Raw genomic sequence first — 13,981 nt, forward strand, 5'->3', positions numbered from 1 at the left:
CGCAGCATGTGGGATCCTCCTGGACCGGGGCATGAACGCCTGTCCCCTGCGTCGGCAGGCAGACTCTCAACCACTGCGCCACCAGGAAAGTCCTGCTTATATTATTTTTCTTTACAAGAAATCAAACTGAATTGTACATCTTTGAACAAAAGAACCTTTTTATTTTACAGACTTTCCTTAGGGTGGATTGTAAGAGGTGGAATTAGAGCAGTATAGGACAGGTTTATTTTAGGTCTCTTTGTCTATATTTAATGAATATATTATACTGGAGACCTGAAGCTGAATCAAAAGCCGCACCAGACATGTTTTGAAACTATTACCTCAATCTGGGCCATTTCCACAGTCCAACCAAAAGACTGTGCATCAAGTAAGAGGCACAGAAAGAGAGAGGCTAGCTGGGCCGTGGAGGAGGGTGTGGCCCTGGGGCTGCTCAAGTCCTCACTGGCCCTGGAGACAGTCCTCCACAGCAGAGAGGTGCCCACCCAGGTGAGGATGAGGACAGGAAGACTAAGTGGAGAGGGATGCTGTTGGGGACCGACAGAGGTTGGAGCGGGTGGGAGAGATCGGAAGTGATGCTTGGGTGAGCAAAGAAGAAAACTGACAGAAGAGAAGAAGGAAGAAGAAGGTAGTGGCCACAGAGAGGAACCAAAGACCCAGATATGGGCCTTCATGTACTTAGCAGAGCTGTGGGATCACCCAGGTTTATGGCTGACATGGTTGAGAGGTCTATCTGACCTGTGGCTTCTTAGGGGGCTAGAGAGAGTGCGGGTCTCCCTTTTCCATAAGTCATGTGGAAGGGAGTGTGTGATTTGGGAATCAGGAGTAATGGGTATAAAATAAAAATCTGTGGGCTTCTCTGGTGGTGCAGTGGTTGAGAGTCTGCCTGCCGATGCAGGGGACACGGGTTCGTGCCCCGGTCCGGGAAGATCTCACACGCCGCAGAGCGGCTGGGCCCATGAGCCATGGCCGCTGAGCCTGTGCGTCCGGAGCCTGTGCTACGCAATGGGAGAGGCCACAACAGTGAGAGGCCCGCGTACCGCAAAAAAAATAAAATTAAATTAAAAATAAAATAAAATAAAATAAAAATAAATAAATAAAAATCTTTAAGTTCTCAGGCTCCAAAACTCACTCAGGCCAACCCAAGCATGCTGTCTCTCTTGGAAAGTGTCAGGGTGACCCTCCTTGGGGTTGGAATTTCCACGAGGCAGTCACGTTCTAACCCTGCCCAAGTGCCTAGCATGGTCCCAGCTACGTGAGGATTAAGACATGGCCTCTGGCCATGAAGAGCTTGCAGCCTAACAAGAGAGGCAAACCCAGGGGCACTGCGGTCCTGCAGGGACCCTTGGGAAGTCTGCACTCCATTGTACCAGCAAGAACTGAGTCCCAACGCAGAGGGTCTTCATGTCATTGTCCTTGGCGTGTGTCCTTCTCATTCAGTTCTGCAATTTTATTCACTCACCAAATATCCACGGAGCCTCTGTTCTGTGACAGATCCTGTCACAGAGTAAAAAGCACACAGAGTGGAAAAATAGTCATTCTAAGCACGAACCCTGTTCTCATGAGGTTCACAGTCCAGAGGGGAGGCAAAGAGACAACTACCAACAGTGTAAGATAGGCAGTGTTAAGAGAGGTTTGGAATGCGGGTTCTTATTTTCTCGTGTGGCTGGGACTGTCTGAGGGTCAATGTGGAGAGGTATCAGGGATGGCTTCTCAAAGAAAGAAGTTTACACTGAGTTGTGGGAGTACAATTAGGTTTTGGCGTCTACCAGAAGAATAAGCTAATGTACAGATGAATGAAGTAAGTGTGTTTCTGGCAGAAGGCACATCCAGAAGAGCACGGCAGGGTGCATTCAGGGAGTGTGTGTGAGTGTGTGTGCACCTGTGTGTGTTGGATTCTATGTGAAACATTGAGTTCACTTGTTTATTTACCAAGAGGAAGGTTGAAAATGTTAGCCTGCTTCATTTTGGTCTGGCTTGGACTGGTCAGATAGATGGGAATCCAGTAAATTTGATGAGACATAAATGTCCACATTAAAACTCCACAAATCCTCACCTTCAAGGAAGTCTATCAATTCATATTTTTCTTAGGGAAATTTTTTCTTATTTATATTTACTTATGTATTACTTATATTTTCCCCACAGATGGAAAGATAGCAAATTTAACCTTCTTTTAAATAATGCATATATTCTCACAAGTTTGACAGTCACAAAGCACGTTGCATATACACAATCTTCTTCGATCCTCACCTCTTCTTTTGTTTTTCTCCTGATGGATGTGCAAAAAATTACTTTTCTCTTTAATCAATTCTGCCAGTTGATAACTGGGCAGTCAATTCGGTGACTAGGTAAGATACTTCCTTAAACTTTTTCAGTCAATCACGTCATACAAGAATTTCTGACCCAGAATAAATCTTTAACAAATACGATCGATATTCTAAAGTAGCAGATGTGGAAATTTACAGTATATTTTGAAACCTAATTGATTTCTAAAACCACATGCGTGGAGTGCCAAGGACATCGATTCTTATAATTTGTTGGGATATGAGTATGGTCTGGGAATGGGCTGTGGATGACCAGGAGTCTTGTCTGGAGGGAGAACAGTACAAATAAGACCCATATTCTAGACCTGACTCTGCCACTATATGGTCCAGAGATTCAATCCTGATCCCCTGGTGCTGTGTCTGCAAGATGAGAACTTTGGTATGATTACGGGCAGCTTGGTATACATTTAGAAAGCGATTTAAATGTGTTCTAATCACTTTCACATACTTTGGTCCTGTGAAGTAGCTGGACCGTGACGTAGCATTTATAATAATAAAAAAAGGAAAGGGACATCCAGAGAAGTGTTGAGGCAGGCTCAGAGTTGCTTGGCCAGAGCAGGGTCTCCTGGCTTCCAGGCATGCACATACACTGCTGCCATCCAGCACTCTGGAGTCCCCTGATGGTGTTCCAAAGGGAGATCCCACATGCAAGCAGGCACCTGCTCAGTCTCCTGACCTGGCAGTTCTGCCAGCTGTATAGTGCAGACCCTCCTTAGGGCCAAAAGGAGATTGAGGCAGGCCCAGGGTGGGGAAAGGAAGCAAATGAGGACTTTAATAAGATGAAATGTTAACTTAAAAACAGGGCTTATATGATCCAGCAATCCCACTCCTGGGCATCTATCCAGAGAAAACTCTAATTCAGAAAGACACATGTACCCTAATGTTCATAGCAGCACTATTTACAATAGCCAAGACGTGGAAGCAACTTAAATGTCCATTGACAGATGAATGGATAAAGAAGATGTGGTACATATATACAATGGAGTATTACATAACCTTAAAAAAGAATGAAATAATGCCATTCGCAGCAACATGGATGGATCTAGAGATTATCATACTAAGTGAAGTAAGTCAGAAAGAGAAAGACAAATACCATATGCTATCACTTATATGTGGAATCTAAAATATGATACAAATGAACTTATTTACAAAGACAGAAATAGACTGACAGACATTGAAAACAAACTTATGGTTACCAAAGGGGAAAGGGTGTGAGGTAAGGATAAATTAGGAGTTTGGGATGAGCAGATACAGACTACTATATATAAAATAGATAAACAACAAGGTCCTACTGTATAGCACAGGGAACTATATTCAATATCCTGTACTAAACCAAAATGGAAAAGAATATGAAAAAGAATATGTATATATATGTATAACTGAATCACTTTGCTGCAAAAAAAAAATAAAATAAAAACAAAAATAAAATAAAACCAGGGCTTATTTTCTCTAGGTTTCTAATGTTTACAATCGCCAAAATTTGCAGCCCTCAAATGCAAACATTTGCTTCTGGTAGGGGAGGGGCTTTCTCAGTCAAAATCAGAGTCAGACAAACTTCAAAAAATAAAAATTAATTTAGTCAACAACTTTGGCTTTTTGTTGTTGTTGTTTTTAATATAAGTGCATTATTGAGCTATAATTACATACCTTAGCAATTGACCCATTTAAAATGTATAATTTGATAGCTTTTAGTATATTCACAGAGTTGTGTAAATATCACCACAAATCTAGAAATTTTTTTTACCCCAAAATGATACCCTGTAACCATTATCAATCACTCCCATTTCTTTTCAAACTCCATCCCTCACACAGCCCCAGGCAATTACTAATATAATTTGTCTCTATAGATTTGTATATTATGGACATTACATATGAATGGAATCATATACTATGTCATCTTTTTTATCTGACTTCTTTCACTTAGTGAAATATTTTCAAGGTTCATCAGTGTTGTAATAGGTATTAGTACTTCATTTTTTTATATTGCCAAATAATATTCCATTGTTTGGACATACTACATTTTATTTATCCATTCATCAATTATTTTCAGTTTTTGGCTATTACAAATAATGCTGCTATGAACATATGTTGCACAAAGTTTTTGTGTGGACATATGTTTTCATTTCTCTTGGCTAATGCCTAGAAGTAGATTTGCTGGATCAAATAATTTTTGTTTAACTTTCTAAGGGACTGCCAAACTTTTTTTTTCTAGAGCAGCTGCACCATTTTATATTCCCACCAGCAATGTCTCAGGGTTCCAATGTCTTCACATCCTTGTCAACATATGTTATTACGTCTTTCTGATTGTAACCATCCTAATGGGTGTGAAGATGTATCTCATCATGGTTTTGATTACCATTTCCCTGATGGTTAATTATGTTGAGCATCTTTTCATGTACTTATTGGGCATTTATGTGTCTTCCTTGGAAAAATGACTATTCAAATCCTTTGCACATTTTTAAATTGGGTTACTTGTCTTTTTATATTAGTTGTAAGAATTCTTTGTATATTCTAGATTCAAGTTCCTTATTATATATAGTATTTGCAAATATTTTCTCCCATTCTGTGTGTTGTCTTTTCAGTTTCTTAATGGTTTCCTCTAAAGCACAAGAGCTTTAATTTTTATGAAGTCTAATTTATCTATTTTATCTTTTGACACGAGGTTATAGTGTCAAATCTAAGAGGAATTTGCCTAACTCAGGGTCATGAAGATCCTGTTTGATAATTTTAGCTCTTACATGTAGGTCTATTACCCATTTTGAGTCAAATTTTGGTTATGGTGTGAAGAAATCGTTCAACTTTATTCTTTTACCTGTAGATACCCAATTATATTAGCACCTTTTGTTGAAAATACTATTCCTTACCCAGTGAATTGTCTTGATACCTTTGTTGAAAATTAGTTTACTACATGTATGAAGGTTTATTTTTGGACTCTCAATTTTATTCCATTTATCTCTACATCTATTCATATGCCAGTACTATACTGTTTGGATTATTGTAGCTTTGTAGTTATTTAAAAAGTTGGCCAGTTTGAGTCCTCCTCTTTTGTTCTTGTTCAAGACTGCTTTGGCTAGTCTGAGTCCTTGACATTTCTGTATGAATTTTAGGATTAGCTCATCCATTTCTGCACAGAAGTCAGCTTGGATTTTTACAGAGATTGCACTGAATCTGTAGATAAATTTGGAGAGTATCAACATTTTAACAATATTAAATCTTCCAATTCATGAACATAGGATGTCATTCCACATATAGAACTTTTTTCATTTATTTCAACATTGTTTTGTAGTTTTAAGTGTACAAGTTGTGCGCTTTTGTTAAATTTATTCCTAAATATTTTATTCTGTTTTGAAGCTCTTATATATGGAATTGTTTCCTTATTTAATTTTCAAATTGTTCATTGCCAGTGTATAGAATTATAAGTGCTTTATGAATGTTGATTTTGTACCCTGTGAACTTGCTGAATTTGTTATCAGTTCTTATAGTTTTTAAGTGGATTCCTTAGAATTTTCTATATACAGGATGAGGTCATCTACAAACACAGTTTTATTTCCTCCTTTCCAATCTGGATTCCATATACATATTAGACTAATTTCCCTGACTAGAACCTCTAGTACAATATTGAATAGAAGTAGTAAAATCAAACATCCTTTTCTTGTTCATGATCTTTGGGTGAAAGCATTTGATCTTTCACTATTAAGTATGTTACTTGTGGGTTTTCACACATGCCCTTTATTAGTTTGAGAAAGTTCTCTTGTATTCTTAGTTAGTTGAGTGTTTTTATTATAAGGTGTGTTCAATTTTATAAAACGTTTTCTCTTCGTGTATTGAAATGATTCTGTGATTTTAGTTCTTTATTGATATTGTGTATTTAATTAATTGATTTTTTAATGTTAAACCAACTTTGCATTCCTGGGATAAGTCCCACTTGGTCATGATATATAATCCCTTTCATATGTTGCTGGATTCAGTTTGCTAGTATTTTGTTGAGAATTTTTGTGTCTATATTTATAAGAGATATTAATCTGTAGATTTATTTTTTGTATCATCTTTTTTTGATTTCCTATCAGGGTCACACTAGTCTCTAAAAATGAGTTGGGACATGTTCCTTCCTAGTCTATTTTTTTGGAAGAATTTGTGAGAATTGGTAATAATTATTTGATGTTTGGTAGAATTCACCTGAGCCTGGGATTTTTTTTGTAGATATTTTAAAAAATGTTAATTTAACCTGTCTTTTACTCAATCTATTCAAATTTTTAATTTCTTCTTGTGGATTTCAGTAGTTTATGTCTCTCTGGGCATTTGTCCATTTAACCTAAGTCATATACTCCAGCGGTCCCCAACCTTTTTTGGCACCAGGGACCAGTTTCATGGAAGACAATTTTTTCCACAGATTGGGGGAGGGGATGGTTCAGGCAGTAATGTGTGTGATGGGGAGCAACAGGGAGTGGCAGATGAAGCTTCTCTCGCTTGCCCACCGCTCACCTCCTGCTGTGTGTCCCAGTTCCTAATGGGCCATGGACAAGTACTGGTCTGTGGCCAGGAAGTTGGGGACACCTGATATACACTGTTGCTGTTTTTTTGCTTTTTAAATTTTCTAGATAATAAATACTTGGACTTATTAAACATTTCACTATTAGCTTTACTACTTTCAGTATGGCTCACAAAGGAGTGTACAGTTTCTGGAATGAGACAGACCTAGGTTCAAGGTCTATCCCTGCTCCACTCTAGTTCTCAGAGGTGAAATTTAAATTCTATGGCCTTGGTTTCCTCATTGAAACAATGAAACTAGTGACAATAAATGGGTTACCAAATTGATGGTACAAGAGGTTTGGAAGAATTCCAACAGTCCACCATGTGGCAGGTTGTATTTTCCAAAGAATTTTATGATAATTTTCTTTCTCCATATGTTTTTATAGAACTTTCCACTCACCCATCAAAAGGTAGAATCTATTTCTCCTCATCTTGAATTTGGGTAGGCTTGTGACTCACTTCTAACCTATAGAATGTGGTAGAATTGATGCTGTTTGACATTTGAGGCATTTGCTTTCTTAGCTAGAACATGAGCTCATGAGCTCATGCTTAGAATATTGAGCTTCTATATAAAAACTACTACTACTGCTCTGAGGCCACCTCGATATGAGAAAACAAAGGGTCCATGGAGCAGTCTATTGTAGGTGTTTTATCCCACAGCCCTAGCTGAGGCTCCCAACCAACATGAAATATCAACTGCCAGATATGTGACTAAAGATGCCACCAGATAATTCAAGTCCCCATCTACTGAGTGATTCAAGGTAAAGCCCTAAATATTGGTGTACAAAACAACATATCTGAATTCTTAATCTACAGATCCATGAGCACAACATAATTGTTCGAAAAGATGATCAGTTTGTGGAGTAGAGTAACAATCCCTGGATGATCACTTCAAATGATTGCATTGTTGTAATGACTAAAATAACAAATGTGAAGATTAGGATATTTCATGAATTACAGGAAATAGGAGGAAATTATGGGAGGAAAGTCCTGTTCTTTGGCTTTCCTCTCCATGCACAAAGCTGTCCCTGCTCTCGTTCTTGCCTGCCTCTCCAGGCCCTCCCCCACATACTCATACTTATGGACCAGCTTCACCCACATGAACACCTTGGAGGTTCCCAAATGGAGAGGTCTGGTTCTCACCTGGGGCCTTAGGTTCCTGTGTTCCCCTTGTCTGAGATGTTTTTCTCTTCCTATTCCTCTTTGCTGGTTCCTCTTCACATCTGTGATTTCTGAAAGTTGGTCTGCTTTAGGGCTCAGTGCATAGAGATCCTCTTTTTCTACATTTACCACCCATGTGGATTTCCTTTGTGTTGGAGCTAAAAACCACCCTTCAATGGTCCCCCTGATCTTGCAGAATATCATTCAAAAGCCTTCCCTCAAGCCTTATGGTCTTCAGTGACCCAGACCTGGCTAACCTTCAGGGTTCTTCTCTGGCCCTAGAAGCACACTTTGTTCCTGACTTACGGACCTGTGTATCATGTTCTTTCAGATCTCCATAATTTTACACGTGCTGCTGCCTCTACCCAAATTTCTCCTCCACTTATTTGTTTCATTAGACACGGCTGATTCTTTGAATTTTTGCTCTTCCTTTAAACCCCATCTGATGTCCTACTTTCTCAGACTCATCTGAGTGGCCCTAATGGGTGCTTCTACATTCTGTGGTTTATATCCCTATTTTTTTGTCATGCTGTTAGTGCTGTTGATTTGCCTGCCTTCCCCTCTGGATTTAGAGCTTTTAGAAGGTAGACATCAGTGTGTTCTGGGACCTAATATGCTGTGCATTCCAGTGTGGAGGCTTAGTAAGTGTTTTTACTGGAGATGGTGTGTACATTAAACAAGACACCTGGATGAGAAAGGCCACTTTTCCCTTGCCTTGGAATCTTATCAGGCAGATCACTGCAAGTTGCCTTTACTGTATTATCCAGACACCTGCTGCAATCCATCAGACACTCTCATCCATTAAATATAATTATATGCTTTGTTAGAATAGCCAGATGTTAAGCACAGTGAAAAGATGTCATTTCATCCAATGGGAAGATTATAAACCTATTTACACTGACAACCAACCACAAGTACTTAAATGATGGATGGAGTGGACAAGTCTTTCTGTTGGTAAACCCTGGAATAATGGGTCCCCCCACGAGAGGAGAGTTGGGGGGTGGAGTTGGACTTCTGAGGAGTAGTCATGACCTGGTTAATTGTTTTACCTGCTTGAGATTTTTTTGATGATACATGAATATTTTACCCCAGGACAGCCTACCCCAATGTTCCAGATTTTTCAAGGATTTAGACAGGACATTATTTCCTTTTAATTCTTTTCCATTATTATTATTATTATTATTTTATTTGGCTGCACCAGGTCCTAGTTGTGGCATGCAGGATCTTCTTTGCCTTGTGCAGGATCTTCTTTGCAGCAGGTGGGCTCTTAGTTGAAGCAAGCGGGCTCTTAGTTGAGCATGAGAGATCTAGTTCCCTGACCAGGGATCGAAGCTGGGCGCCCTGCATTGGGAGTACAGAGTCTTAACCAGTGGACCACCAGGGAAGTCTCCCAGGACATGTTTTGAATGAGATTCCATCCTTGTTTCAGTTGGTGGTGCCAGCATCTAACCAGGCACCCAGGCTAGAAATATGGAAGTAACCAGTTATCTAGTCCTGCCTATCTTATCTCCCAAATACTTCTCAAATATTCTCATTTCTAGGCCTGTTACCACTGCCCAAGTATACTTACCCTCATCTCCTCTTGGGTGAACTCCCTTCATAATTTAGAGTTTAACAAATTCCTTTTGTAAATCAAAGGAGATATTGACTGAAATGCAATTATGGGGAAGAATTTCAATATACACAGTAAGGAAATCAAAGAATTGACATTTTAAATTAGGTTTTTCTAATATGGACATTTTGAATTGAAATTATTTCCCAATACTTTCTGGTAGGGTTTGAATACTCAACTTCCCTGATTCTGAGAAAGGGAGAACTAATTTGGTAAGTAGGAAATCAAATTTGAAAAAGAGGCAAACACTATAGAGGTAGAGGGAGAAAAAAATTTTTGAGACTAAAAAGTGAGAGCTAAGGAGTGGAGCTAAAGGAAGAAAGGAGGGTATTACCAACAAGGAGCTTGAAATATTTTCCTAGGAAAATTGATGAAGATGGGAGAAGGCCCTTTACTCAGGGAGAGCCTGGTGGTTGGAAGGATCACTGTTAATAGCATTATTCCAAGACTCCTTGTGGTAGCTGATTATTACCCACAATCTGCCATCTTTCTCTTGATTGAGGTTTTCCCATCATGGAGGTCTTCCCATGCTCATGGACTTTGATCATTATTTATTTCTTCATCCACAACCATCACCTTATCCGTGACTACCTGGGGGAAATGGGACCTTCTTTTACTGCCAGATCCAAGACATTTGTGTGTGTGTGTTTGTGTGTGTGTGTGTCTGTATTTTGGGAGATCACAGTCAACTAATTAAGTTTGGGAGAAGTTTCTGAACAATTGCACTTTGGTGTGTTTAAAGACACGAGCTGGGGACCCAATGAGTGAAGAAATTGTTAATGAAATTGCCACAGCCTGCTCTTTGCCATTTACTAAGTATAACCTTAGGAGAATTTCATAAACACTTTGAATTTTCTTGTGTGTAAAATAGGGATAATAATTTCTACTTCTCGGGGTTATCATGGGAGGAATACATGGAATAATACATATAAAGTTTCTTAGTCTGTGTGGAACCTGAGAGATGACCAATAAATTATAGACATTATTATACTCAAAGTTCTTAACAGCTCTGCTTTATCTTCATCAGATTTATCCTGATTTCTCTTTAGGTACTAAAAACAAGACTATTAAATTTATCTTCCTATAAGAATGTTCTTGTGCTTTATGGTTATTGAGGAAATCATCTATTTTTGGGCCAGATTCTCTTGAGTATCCCACCATGATATTTTTATAAACCCAGTGTCTATGTAAATGTGTTCTCCAAAACATAGCACCTCAAGACACACCTTAGAAAAAAATGCTCTCATGGTCAATAAGTGTGGGCAATGTTTTATGCTGTATTCAACTTTCACCTTTATCCTGCTCTAATAGAGATGCACTGAACATATAAATATAGTAACACTTTGTTTAGGCCACACGTTTTAAAACTGCTTTGAATATAGAACTAATTTTTCCCCATGAAATATCTAGTAACATCCTAAGGAAGGATTGATGGTTCCACAGATCACATTTTGGGAAATGCATCACTAAACAAAGCCTGTGTTTTCAATATGCTTAATGGCAGCATGAGAGTCAAAAAACAAGGTGGGGTGCTATTGGGCAGTGGCTGCCACAAGTCAATACTTTCAGCTCCATGGGAGGGCCTGCCACTCTTGATCTACACCTGCTTTGATACCTTTCTTTTCAAGATGATTAATGCATGGAATGATTTCACATTACCCTGCATTAGCAAAGATTTGTTCTGACATTTCATTGGGAGTCAATCAGAAATCCAGTTTGAAGTTAAGTCAATAAACTTCAGGTTTCCCATTCTCTCCCTTGTTTATTAATAGTATTAATGGGATCCAAAATCCTTTGTTTTCCTTTTCAAAGCCTGCCAACATAAAATAACACATCTTAGGTATAAGACCCCACTCTGTTCTAAATATACTGCATCACAAATAATACTCACATAATTCTATTATAGTATCCAACTTACTAGGCAAAGAAACAAAGGCTAAGAGAGTTTTAAAAGCTTGTTTATTGTCAAAGAGCCAGAATTCCAATATATATATTTCTGATTCAAACACAATGTATTATGTTCCACAGCAAATCATACGTCTTCAGAAAGGCTTACCTGCTCAACTTTATTGGATAACTACAAATATGCTGTGCAAAAAACTACCCAAACACTAAGTGGTTTAAAGCAAACATTCATCCTCATGGATTTGTAAGGTGGTTAATCTAAGTTGGGCTCTGCTCTATGAGTCTATTATCCTTTTTAGAGACCAGCACGTTTTTCTCATGGTGATGGCAGAGACGCAGAGAGCAAGAAAATCACAAACGTGCTTTTCAAGCCTTGGATCACTTCATGTGCACTAACGTTCTATTAGATAAGGCAAGTCACATGGCCCAAACCAAAGTCAGGGGACAAGAAATCATTCTCTGTTTCTACTGCAGAAGTAACTGCAAAGCCACGTGCCCTGTACTGTAGCATATTCACAGGTTTTAGGGATTAGGATGTGGACATTTTTGGGAGCCATTGTTCTGCTTCAGTATATGGTTCTTGGACATTCTAATAGCTATTTAGTGGTATTTCACTGTGGTTTTAGTTTGCATTTTCTTTTTTGTTTGTTTGCTTTTTATTTTGGGTTTGTTTTGTTTGTTTGTTTGTTTTTTGTTGTTGTTTTGTTTTTGGCTGCAACGTATGGCTTGTGGGATCTTAATTCTCCAACCTGGGATCAAACCGATGGTCACGGCAGTGAAAGCGCCGAGTCTTAACCACTGGACTGCCAGGGAATTCCCTTAGTTTGCATTTCCTGAATGGTTATGTTGACCATCTTTGCATGTGCTATTTGTAATCTGTATATATATTTTTTGGTGAAATGTCCGTTTAAAGTTTTGCCTATTATATATATTGGGTTTATACTTTTCATTTGAATTTTGAGAATTTGTATATAGTGTTGATACCCTACATTATTGATCAGCTGGGTGAAATGAAAATATTGTTTTCAAACTGTGGCTTGCTAAGTGTGTCTTTCAAACATCAGAAGTGCTTAATTTTGATTAAATTCAATTTATGATTTCTTACTCAGTCATGCTTTTGGCATGGCATCTAACAAAAATTTGCCTAACTCAAGGTCATGAAAATTATCTCCTACATTTTGTTTTAGAGGTTTTTTAGTTTTAGGTTTTACATTTAGGTCTATGAGCCATTTTGAGATAATTTTTGTATAGGGCATAAGATATAAATCAAGGTTTCATTCTTTTTACTTTTTTGATTTGGATATCCAGTTGTTTCAGGATCATTTGTTCAAAACACTATCCTGTCTTCATTAAAGTTTCTTTGTACCTTTGTCAAAAACCAATTAACAACAGGAGTATGAGTCAATTTCTGAGCACTCTGTTCTGTTCTATCTTTTTTCCAGTAATACTGTCTTTATCATTGTAGCTTTATATTATCAGGTAGCATGAATAGTCCAAGTTTGTTCTTTTTTAGAATAGCTTCTGGTTATTCTAGTTCCTTTGCTTGTCCATATAAATTATAGATTCAACTTGTCAATCATATACAGTATCATTATAGAATATTGGTACATTGATCCTATTTTCTGTGACCTTGGTAAACTCACTGTTTACAGTTAGTTTAGTTGTAGTAACTAGATTCTTGGGAAATTTCTATACAGTAAATTATGTAATCTGTGCATAGAAACAGCTTATTTCTTCTTTTGTTTATCTGTATGCCTTTCCTTTCTTTTTCTTGCTTTGTTTCTCTGACCAAGACCATTGGTACCATGTTGAATAAAATTGGTGAGAACATACATCCTTAGGTTGTTCCTAATTTTAGGAGAAAATAATTCAATCATTCACCATTACGGATGAAGCTAAGTGTAGAGTTAATTTTTGTTTGTTTGTTTGCAGATGTCCTTTATCAGAGGCAATGGTGGGCTAGCATGTATCAGTGCCTATCTTCCATGGGTAGATTGTTTCTTCCTGTTTCCTTCCCCTGCTGTGGTAGGTTTTCTCACAATACTGCTTTTGTTGCCCTTTCTACTACAGATTAAGGTTTTTGTTCTGTAGGAAGGATTGAAAAATGGATGTGGACAGACCTCAGATAGTGCCTACTGTCCAGCATCCCCCAAACAGCTTCATGATGGGGCATTCTCAGGATCCTCCCTGATCTAACATGTGAGCAGCTGGTGGGGTCCTGGAAGAAAAGCGTTTGAGATGTTTGGACCTCTCTATGTCTGTGCTGCAGGAGCTTCACACTCTCACACTAGAGCTCATTCAAATCTTAGTAATTCATCAAAATTTTCTTGCTGAATCTTCTTATTGGCATTCAGTAGTGTTTCATTGGGCCCTGTTTCTTTCCGTAGGTGACTCTTTCTCCAAAGTCTCATTTGTTTGCCCTATAACCTCAGTTATCTAATGAGTTCAAGAA

The sequence above is a fragment of the Mesoplodon bidens genome, assembly GCF_964165515.1.
Source record: "Mesoplodon bidens genome assembly, chromosome: 8".
In the NCBI taxonomy this organism is placed as follows: domain Eukaryota; kingdom Metazoa; phylum Chordata; class Mammalia; order Artiodactyla; family Ziphiidae; genus Mesoplodon; species Mesoplodon bidens.